We start from the raw sequence: 11,151 nt of genomic DNA, 5'->3' as shown, positions 1-11,151 counted from the left end.
CATGATAATGTGTGACGATAACCACTCGGCCACGGGGCACGAAAATACATATTTGTAGTAAATTGTGAAGAGCCAATCATTCACAATAATGTTGAGTTAGAACAATATTGGGCATTTGAATATATTCCGAAGTAGGTTCTCTGGGTCTGGTAGGACTGGAAGAAAATCTGCATTGTGAGCTTCTAACAAGCAACTAGTCTCGATGAATTCCAATAAGTACTGCTCGCAGCTGAACGTATTAAAATCAATGATCTAGAACGCTTCAAGGGCGCTTCCAAGACTCCACCCGCTTTACTTACCAGATATTGTATCTTCAGATTATCAACTGTTAAGATTTATGTAAGACGAGAAAATATTTCGCAATCCGCGATCATGAATGTACAGTGTCAACATTTAATTGCGACACCCGGATTCTGAGACATATTTACTTTCAATTTAATTTTGACTTGTTGTTATTTCATTACTTGAAACACGTAGTTCCGTCCTCGACTTAACTACTATGATATTAACGCTAAAATTTATCATTATAATAAAAAATCTATATCAGACATAACCTTCCTTTCAAATTTTTCACTACTCGAAAATTAATATAATTTTAAACTACATGCAAAACATATTTGATAGGGAGAAGTAAATTTTGATAAATAATTTTTATTTTCAAAGTGTGTTCAATCCACCAATCCATTGTCATTATCCCTTCCCATAAACGAAGCACAAAGTTTAATGCAGTACAAATACAAATACAAATTCGAATAGTAAACTAATGTTATTCTAAATCTTCGGATCAGTTAAATGAACAGCAACAGGAATTGGACACTATACTGTTTATTCGTTTAAGTGACAATGTGACGGGTGTGTTGGACGATCCGAAACTAGCAATACTTTACAAGATTTAGACGATTTGAACAGCGTGATGATATCAACATCGGTGAAGTTAAAACAAATCGTTACTATTAATAAGGCTATTATTCCTATTGATAAAAACATGTAATAGAAAATTGAAACAAACTTGAAATTGAATTTAAGCGAAAAATATAGAATTCTTTTGATTTCCGAAAACTGGTGAAGTGTCCACGTGGACAACAGGGGGGGGGGGCGGTATAAGGAATGTCCACGCTTGTCCACGGAGGGGGAGGGGGGTGTCCAAAATCATGCTTTTTCTGTCCACGTGGTATGTGGACAGCCCCTATCCACCGATGCCGCCTTGTGTGTGTGTGTGTGATTGTGACGCACGTCCTTTCAATAAAAGTGACTTACATATATGTACTATCACTACAGCAAATAAGTATCCCGAAAAAAAGAACATTCCTAGTTATTTTGTAAGTGTTTCAAGTTTTTTTTTCAAGTGCGGCTAAACGAATGTCTATCACTGTATGAGCAACGACTTTACAAAAATACAAAAAAACGCGTTGAAATCACGAAGCTGCAATACGAGTTTAGCCCACAGCTGGATGATCTACAATTATCGTGTAACGAGAATCTTTCAAACTCTAGTACCGCAACCGTGTGCTGTCAGGTGATAATGACAAAAGAGAAATGCTCCCCCACATAGAACGTCTTACTTCGGGTTGTTGTTTTGATACCGAAGCTCTCTCTCGAGTCGCATTTCGTACTCAGCCGAGGTCGAATGCAGATAAACATGCCGAACCGATCGTGGTGACATTCGCAGTTTACCTCTGGCGGTGTAAAGTCTGCGTTTTTGTTTACATTGGTCGCGGTGTTCGCGGGTGTAACACACAAGAAGATAACACAAGGAAATAGTCTCTTTTCTACGTGAAGGAAACTGCAGTGAACGTTCTCCGGGAAAAAGAACGATCTTGTTTCGTTAGTTTTTGATGACGTAGATTTGAGTGTTTTTCCAGAGTTTATGTTTTGTTTTATGATACTGACGGAAACTTTACGTTTGTGCGATACCGATGTTGGAAAAGAAAACTGCGTTTTTTCTCGCGAGCAGCAACATACACATTGCGGGTGACGACGAAAAGCAAACTTAAATTTAATCAATTTGCACAGTGCCACAAGTGCATCGGGAGAAAAGAAAAAGTTTCATCAGTCCAGAGTGAACCGAAGTTTTATTTTCTCGTGTTTTCGACACTCGTATTGCACGGTTTGTGATCTCTTTTTTCCAAAACTGGTTCCACTTGCTATCTAATGGAAAAATCGAATTTTCATGTTTTCATGCCATTCGCTCATTGGCGTTGACTGTGTGAAAACGGAGAAAAGGACAGGAAGAGTCTGTTTCATGGCTATTCTCTTTCGGTCGCATGAGAAAATATGGTATTGGAAAAACGAGCCGTGTGCGTGATAGACACCGCGCCGGGAAACCGAAACTGGATGGTGAAAAACTGGTTATGTTTTTGGATTTGTTTTATTAAACGATTGAATTGTTCTGCATTCAAAATCTGTGATAGTTCTAAGTGCTGTTCGATCAGTCACCGCAAATTTAGGTATGACATAGTTTTTATGACCATCGTGAATCGTTGTGGAAAACATGTTTGGGTTTGATTTTCCGAATTCGTGTATTTTATTTGGGTACATTGTACAGTTTGATGGAATTATAAGCTGCTTAGAAGATTCATCTAATAGTATCTTTTTCTCGGTGAGATTATGGACTATCTTGACCATTGGTCATCAAGGTCGATCCGATCCGACTTCTGCATGGTAGGAAAACAAAAATGATTTATGCCGTATTTTGTTTCCTGTGATAGTAAAACTTTTTGGCAACATATGGTCGAACTTTATACTTATCATATTTTTATAATGGTTATTAGTTTGCGCAAATTAGTTACCGATTTTCCTTTTTGTCACAAAATGCTGTTATTGACCGTCTTCCGCTTTCCTCGATATGTCGTGACGTCATCCTGGGAATTTCCAAACAGAAACACGTGTGCGCTGTGGGTGGTTTTTAAAATATATTGTAGCACGATGTTGCGCTCAGAAACCTACAGGTCTCCGGTGCGTTGCACAATATTTACGAGTATGTACAGGTCGGACTCTATCATCTGGAATGTTGTTTTTTTTTACTCCGGATAATCGAATCATAAAAAAATTAAAAGAAAATCACTCGGTGACCGTGAAATAACTATGATTTGCACTGATTTATTTGTATATTGCAGCATCGTAGCCAAAAATTGACCCCTGGTGGGAGGAGTAATGTTTTGAAAATCGAAAGAAAAAATTATAGGAGGATGTGTCCAAGATACGACCGCTGTTATTTTATATAAAACGCCTGTTTATAACTTCGGATATTATTTTATTTTTGTGAAATTTTTGAAATAATTGTTCAGTAGAATGGTTTGATCGCTCTGAAATGTTTTTTTTTAATTGTAGAATCAATTGACGATAATTTATTGATGATTCCCTCGCAGAACAATACACTAGCTGACTGGCACGCGAACCCAAATAACTTATAACATCCCAGCACGACATTCAAATATTCCCTGAATAATTTTTTGGCGCACAACCTTAACGCATGCTTCGCCATAGCGTCAGTTCAATGCATTGATGCAATGTCAAAGGCATTAACGAAGCATTTATGATGACGGAAAACAAACAATGTTAACTGCTTGGAAAAAGACCGAATATTTGCCTCAGCAGAGATTCATTACTAGTATCCTAGTGCAAATATTTCCCTCCCGCTATCAACCCTCCTTGTTTATATTTATCATTACGGCTGCATAATTTACATCACCAAACAATCGTCAATCATAGCATCAAATTGGTCGTGTCAACAGCTCAATCCAAAACGAAGACATGTATGGCGCAAAATAAGGAAGAACAAGCGATGTTCTTTGCTTGAATACAGAACGAGACTGAAAGTTTGCCTCAGTGCGATCCACTGTTCATGCTCTAGGCAAATATTCCCCTTCGTTCTTCTTTTCCTTTGTTCATGGAGACTTTTAATCTCATCATTTCCCCTTCGTTGCTCGTCGATAAGTTGCTCGTTATTGACGGCACGGGTAGAAAAGCTCACAAATCAGCAGAACAAATGTATGGGAAAATGGAACGCGTATAGTTTCCACACCAGGGGATTGTAATGTATAGCATACCAAACAAATCTTAGGGAATTTCCGATTCGTTTGGTACGTAAATCGCCAAAATCCGTTGGCGGCAAAAATAGTTATTAACGTTAATTTTATTTCATAAAAACGTGACCTGTTTTCATATTTTTCACCCTTAATGAAAGACGTAGTTCTACGTCAAAAAATATATTCATCGCCTTGTTACATTTCATGGACTAAAATATTATTCAAATGGTCAAGTCCAACTACAAGCAAAAGCTTATGCGTGAGCAAAAGCTTGGCATCCAAGAGTCAAGGAGAGTTCGATGACATGGTTAAGCGAATCAACATTAGGGATGCTATGTTTTGGGTAACCGAGGCTTGGGACGAGGTACCTGCTGATTCCATTTTCAAGTCGTGGAAAATGCTGATATCCCGTTGTCGGTTGTGAAAGAACGCATACTTTCGATTCTGCATAAATTGATTGATCAGGACAATACAGTGCACGACGAAGTTTGAGGCTCTGAACGACGATGACATAGTCAACTTTGTTTTGCATCCAAACACATAAAGGGTGTGTCACATCAAATTGCATCACGGAAAAAAGGCTGTAGAAATTCGCCCAGTAGACCGATCCTTTTGAAAATTTTAGACAGTAAAATAAAAGCTATTAAACAACTTTTGGCATTTTCTTTTTATTCATACTTCGAGCCCAAGCCCGTATGCTCGCACCTTCCTCTTTACCCCGTCCATAAGGTTCTGTACAACGTCAGGTTGTAGTTTTTTTTTGAACATAAATCCATTTTCTCTTGAAGTCCGCCTCCGATTTGACAACTTTTGGGTTCTTCCGGAGGGCCTGCTTCATAATCGCCCAATATTTCTCTATTGGGCGAAGCTCCGGCGCGTTGGGCGGGTTCATTTCCTTTGGCACGAAGGTGACCCCGTTGGCTTCGTACCACTCCAACACGTCCTTTGAATAGTGGCACGAAGCGAGATCCGGCCAGAAGATGGTCGGGCCCTCGTGCTGCTTCAATAGTGGTAGTAAGCGCTTCTGTAGGCACTCCTTAAGGTAAACCTGCCCGTTTACCGTGCCGGTCATCACGAAGGGGGCGCTCCGCTTTCCGCAAGAGCAGATCGTTTGCCCCACCATGTACTTTTTGGCAAACTTGGATAGTTTCTGCTTGCGAATCTCCTCCGGAACGCTGAATTTGTCCTCTGCGGAGAAGAACAACAGGCCCGGCAGCTGACGAAAGTCCGCTTTGACGTAGGTTTCGTCGTCCATTACCAGGCAATGCGGCTTCGTCAGCATTTCAGTGTACAGCTTCCGGGCTCGCGTCTTCCCCACCATGTTTTGCCCTTCGTCGCGGTTAGGAGCCTTCTGAACCTTGTATGTACGCAGGTCCTCCCACTGCTTGGTCCGCTGGACGAATGAACTTGACAAATTCAGCTTATTGGCGACATCCCGGACCGAACTTCTCGGATCACGTCTAAACTGCTTAACTACGCGCTTGTGATCTTTTTCACTGACGGTGCATCCATTTTTGCCGTTCTTCACCTTCCGGTCGATGGTTAGGTTCTCGAAGTATCGTTTTAGTACTCTGCTGACCGTGGATTGGACGATTCTCAGCGTCTTACCGATGTCCCGATGTGACAACTCCGGATTCTCGAAATGAGTGCACAGGATTAATTCACGACGCTCTTTTTCGTTCGACGACATTTTTCCAAATTTACGAAAAATTGACAGTGAAGCATGGCCAACGTGATCTATACACTCTTATCTGATTATAAGCGAAAGCTGAAGATATAATTCCTAAAAATTAAATTTCTACAGCGTTTTTTCCGTGATGCAATTTGATGTGACACACCCTTTATTTCTGAGATGATGAAAATTCGTTTACGACTGTCGAGGGTGTGAATGCCCCCTCAGTTTTGGAACTACATCAGGTTGATGAAGATGAAGAGTCCGAAAATTGGGTTTCAAATGAAACAGCCTTATGTAGGATCGAAAAACGTATTACTTGGACTAAGGAAAATGGGTTGCCATTGGAAAGACTATTCCTGCTGCTAGAATTACGTAAAAATATTTTAAATAAAAATGATAATTTTCAATTTATGTTTTGTTGCATGTTATGCACATTATAGTGCCAATCAATGTATGGAGAAAAAGTGACCTCCGAATTTTCGAAATGGACTTCCTGCAAAATGTTGATTCCCGCGAAAAAATACCCAATGCACAATTTCAGCTCAATTGGATTTTATTTACTAGTGTCGTACAGCCGTTCGCGATTTAGATGACAAAAAAATCGAGATAACAATAGATCTCGACGTTTCAGGAAATTCGAAGACATGTGGTATCATCATTTTCATTTTCAAAACTCCGATTTCTTGCCTCCCTCTTGGTTAATTTTATGGTTATCGGAAGACTCAAACTTTGGTGTGAAATCGAATGAAATCGAGGGGAACTTCAATGAATTATTTGATTCGCGTTGATCGTGGAATTGGATAAACAAAGGGTTTCCACTGGAAGTTTTGCATTGAGTGCGACAACAGGTATTAATGTATTAGCTCTGTTGTCACCCGAATGTAGGTTTACTAACTCCGTTGACTTTGACATGTGTTCGGAAAATTAGCTGCTGTTAAATCGAAACACATGAAGATTTTGCGATTTCATGTTCCGGTTTATCTGATATTATTATATCACCAAATTTAATATTCCTGGTTCGGTAAATTTAATTCTTCATTTGAGAACGAAAACAAAGATACAATTACAGGGGTGACACTCAAGGCACTCGCCCCGGGTGTCACTCAGTCACGCTACATACTGGCTGGAGCTCAAATATTGAAATATAATGTAACATTTGAAAACATAGTTCTCAGGATGTCATATGCGACTTTATATGCAACGTAACTTTTTTCACCTTAGTCTGGTACTAATCAAGTTTGTATATTCTTTCAAAATTATTTTAAATAAAACCGAGCTAAACAGTTACTGGCCGGCCAGGAAGCAAGCGATCTTGGATGATGCTCAAATGCAAAATCTAAGGGCCGTGTAGGATAGGATTTTCCATTTTAGCGTTTATCAGCTTTGTAATATGTTTGGAAATGCTTCGAATCATTATCAGTTCTCGTGAATGTTGCATTTAGCAAATAAGTTGTTGGTTAGTTAACCCGTTTTATGCCAAGCGTTCGAAAAATCGAACAGCAACTTTGATAATTTTTCATCGCTTTGGAAAGCAACCATATGGTAAGGTTTTGGCATCAAATGCTAGTTTGGTTTATTGGCTACTACTTACTATCAATTTCATTCAATTTTGTATTACTTTATTGGGCAATAAATTTCGGTTTAAAGCAATTATGTGCGGAAAGTACATAACGTCACATAACCTAACAAAAAACAAAACCTTATAGAATTCAAAAATGTTTTAACTTTTCTACAATATTACTTTGATAAAAGATTACATATTGTGATGTAGAGAAAAACCATTGGATTGATCCTCCTACAGAAACAAAAATGTAGGTTTTGGCCTTTGGCGATTTTTCGATTTTTTTATCATTTTCTGGAAAACGGAAGAAGTGAAAAAATTATTCTTGAAGACTGGGGTTTCTGTAAATATTGTTTACAGTTTGGTCGTTAAGGGGTTAATAACTTTTTGTTTCGCAGAAACAAAATCGAATTTTGCATTCGATTTCCATACCACGATAGCAAATGGAAAACCAGTCTTATATTGCTTATGAAAGAACCATTCCCAATGTCCATTCCCGTATATTGTCCACAGAAAACGAATAACGCGAGTGCGCTCGGGTCTTGTTGTGCTTTCCAATTTTGTTTTTGGAATTATTTCTATTTGAGCTAGTAGCCGTAAACACACAGCAGTTACACCTCTCATTCCATTGGATTCGTCGGTTGATGTAAAAAATGAACGTATGAACATAACCGAGAGCATAAACACCACATCGAAAGCCATGCAGCAACATAGCATATTTGCAGCTTGAGTGAGAAGCATCGACAGAAGTTGATAAAACTACCAAAAGCTGACGTAGGATCGGTAAGTAGATGAAGTTATTGTTTATGTGCGATCATTTTTAAAACTTCCATCATTAGTATTTTTTTCACATTTTTCATCTAAAATATAAGTGCTCTTTTGTGGTGGTTTAGAGGTATGTGGAATGTTTGTTAGCTCGAGATTGGAGGATTCATTCGGGTCAAAGTGTCGGAGAGCTTACTGAACGCGATCAAAATTTTGTTGAGACTGGGAAAAACGGAACGATGGTTGCAACTCGGTAGCTCGGAACTGGAACGCTGGAAATTCATTGGCAGAAGCCCGTTACTAGAATGAAAATCACCAACAGTACTGAATACGATTAGCGTTAACAACAGATATAAACAAACCGATCGATTGATCGATCGCTTCTAATCTTGGATGGCAAATAGACGCAAACAATTGACGTGCAAATATGAATTTTAGATTGTTCAATGTGTGTATTTTAATTGAGGAGTCCGGTTGTTTCGTGAACCAATTTTTTTTCACTCATTTTCAGACTTACCGCTTTGGACTAAGTTGCGATTTAGATCTCTGTTAGAGTAAATCATCGCTAGATGCAGTAACTGTCTTTCGTGAAGATTAAGGCTTTATTGGAAAGAAAGTCGTAGAGAACATGTCATAGGAAGTATTGTTTATCGCAAGCCACTACTTTTTGCCATCTTCCAGGCAGGATTTGAATTTCAGATTAGGAAAACGACACATTTGGCTGAGGCTGTCTTTTATGACCAGTCAGACTGACTGACTGTGTCATTGACGTAATAATACTAACATGCAAAATTTGTTGGAAGCAGCATGTAGGATGGGACTTTCCGTTTTAGCGTTTACAAGTGGCGTTTACTGGTTTTGTAATATGTGACTGATCGTTGTCGTGTTGCAAAATAATTTTTTCGTGTGTCTGTTTCAACTCCAATTCTCCGCTCAAACACATCAATTATATATAGTCTACAGCGAATTTTCCTGTGGTGGTTGAGTTCGTTATAGACAGCTTTTTCAAACTTTTTAGTGTGTCTAAAGGTGTCTTATTCATCTCCAACATCAAAATAATTGTTTCATAAATGTCTGAATCAAAACGTTTTTTCATCTCATATGACACTAACGCTCTTAGAGATAGTTCGATCTCTCAACGAAGTATGACTTGTGTCATTTGGACTTAGTTCTAAATTGAAATGGCTATATCGAATAACACGGTTTGATTGCTCTCCTATTGACAAGTTCGAGAATAAGCGTGATCCTGTGCAATTCGGAAGAACTTTTGTTCGACGGAAAAAATATCGGTAATCGATCCCAAAGCTCCCATTACGACTAAACGGTTACTAAAAGCCATTAAAATGCATATACCTATTGTACCGAAATCATGAACTCATTGATTGGACTTCAGATAACATAATGAGAATGATTTATGGTAAACACAGTAAAATGAAGTATGTCTCATATGAGAAGGACAGCATCCCAGTGGACCGAAACGTTCATGGACCATTCTGTTTCCGCAATGGACGATTTTGACCACGTGTTTGGAGGAAAAGAGTGCAATTTTTTTGTTCATCGCCGAGTAGATTTTTTTTTGTCTTTCACACCATTCCCTCATTCCAGTCATGAAGGTATTTGCTGAAATGGCAAATTGCTGGCGCGCTACTCTCCAAGTATTGTGGAATTTATAAGATTGGCACCATTACTAGCATATGGATATCGCCTCCATCCATTTCATTGTTCATCACATTGGACGCTTCGTCTGCGTTAATCGCAAGCAATTTGTTGTATCAACCTCGGAGACCAATATGGCTGAGATGGTAAAACGAGATTTCTGATACTGCCTTGTTTCGCCATTTTCCCCATAGTACCATGCTTTTCCGGCTTCACTCTTTTTGTTGTCATGTTAGGTCGGTTCAGTGGCTGATGTTTTTGCGTCACACCGAAGGTAACCAGCCGATTCTGGCTTGCACCGGTTTGTTGTACTCTAGTTATCCCATCACTTCCTGGACCGTCGGCTGAAACGTGTGAATCAACCCTTCCTCACATCAGTGCTGACGAAATATTTGATTTAAGCGTCATCTCGAAAGCCAACACGTAGTTTTCAGAGCTTTCAGAACGGGATAATACGAGACGATTCTTTTGCTGTCGAATGAATGAAGAGAAATTGCCATAAGGCATCAATCAGCCAGCTTCAATGTAGCGCAACATTACATTCTCTGTGTGTGAGAAGTGTGGTGCAGTTATTCCCTTTGCTCATATCGTGTCTCGATGACAGCTGACGCGCTAAGGAGGAAATGTTTTCATTCAAGAGACTGGTGGCTGTAGAAGTCCGTGTGTGTGTCTCTCGTTGCACCACTGTGCGGTACAATTGACGGTGCTTGATGATGCGATTGGTTAGAGGAAACTTTATACTTTGGAAATTGAATATCTGTTTACGAAGTACTGAGAGTGATTGAGTTATATCAACCATGAACAGGCTTGTAAACAGATTACACTTTCCGCGGTTCGCGAATTTCGATGCTTTCATAACAATTCTGTATTGCATGCAAATTACCAAAAACGAATGTCATTTGTTCAGTAGCACCAGGAAGTCTTTTTTGAACTATATGTTATCTGGCTATGGAAAGTGGATTTATGTTGAATTTATGTTGTTTTTGTTGACACATAGTGGCCCTTCATCTTCAATCTTCCTCAAGATCCTCGGAACCCTCGCCATCATGGTGTGGACTGTGGTGGCTTCCCAACAATGTTCGTACACCGACTGGGCACCGAATTTCAAAAAATTAACCTATACAAAATGTTTACCACCTCGAGTAGTAAAAAATGTCCCAATGAGCTGATATTTTGCATTGGGTATATTATCGTGCAAATCAACATTTCGCAGCAAGTTCCGAATGAAAAATCCAGATCACTATTTTCATTGGCACCCAAAACCATACGTTTTGTCTCGTATTCCGAAAAAAGTAGAAGGGTCTGAGCCTAGGGGCACGAACGGATGTTTGACGTAGGACTGTGATTGTTCAGAACAGTTGTTTATTTTTAATTTATTTTTTTTCATAGTTCAGAAGTCTGTTAGTATAACTCTTTTGAAACTCCAAATGTTTGCCCTGAAAAGGGCCGTTTGTTATATATACTCA

General features: G+C 39.1%; 1 protein-coding gene across 8 annotated transcripts in view; it reads left to right on the top strand.

The window, feature by feature from the left end:
• Nucleotides 1-1,625: 1,625 nt before the first annotated feature.
• LOC129771123 (rho-related BTB domain-containing protein 1) overlaps nt 1,626-11,151 on the top strand; it is a 116,722-nt gene continuing 107,196 nt past the window's right edge. For 4 of the 8 annotated variants that reach the window (XM_055774485.1, XM_055774483.1, XM_055774482.1 and 1 more), the window contains exons 1-2: nt 1,627-2,107; nt 7,778-8,047. The gene's annotated coding sequence lies outside the window, so the exon portion shown is untranslated. Of the gene's footprint in view, nt 2,108-7,777; nt 8,048-11,151 lie in introns of all 8 variants that reach the window. The other 4 variants (XM_055774484.1, XM_055774481.1, XM_055774477.1 and 1 more) reach the window with 3 other exon arrangements.

The sequence above is a fragment of the Toxorhynchites rutilus genome, chromosome 2 (genome assembly GCF_029784135.1).
Source record: "Toxorhynchites rutilus septentrionalis strain SRP chromosome 2, ASM2978413v1, whole genome shotgun sequence".
Taxonomy (NCBI): domain Eukaryota; kingdom Metazoa; phylum Arthropoda; class Insecta; order Diptera; family Culicidae; genus Toxorhynchites; species Toxorhynchites rutilus.
The sequence above is the reverse complement of the archived record's forward strand: the minus strand, read 5'-3'. Positions and strand labels throughout refer to the sequence as shown.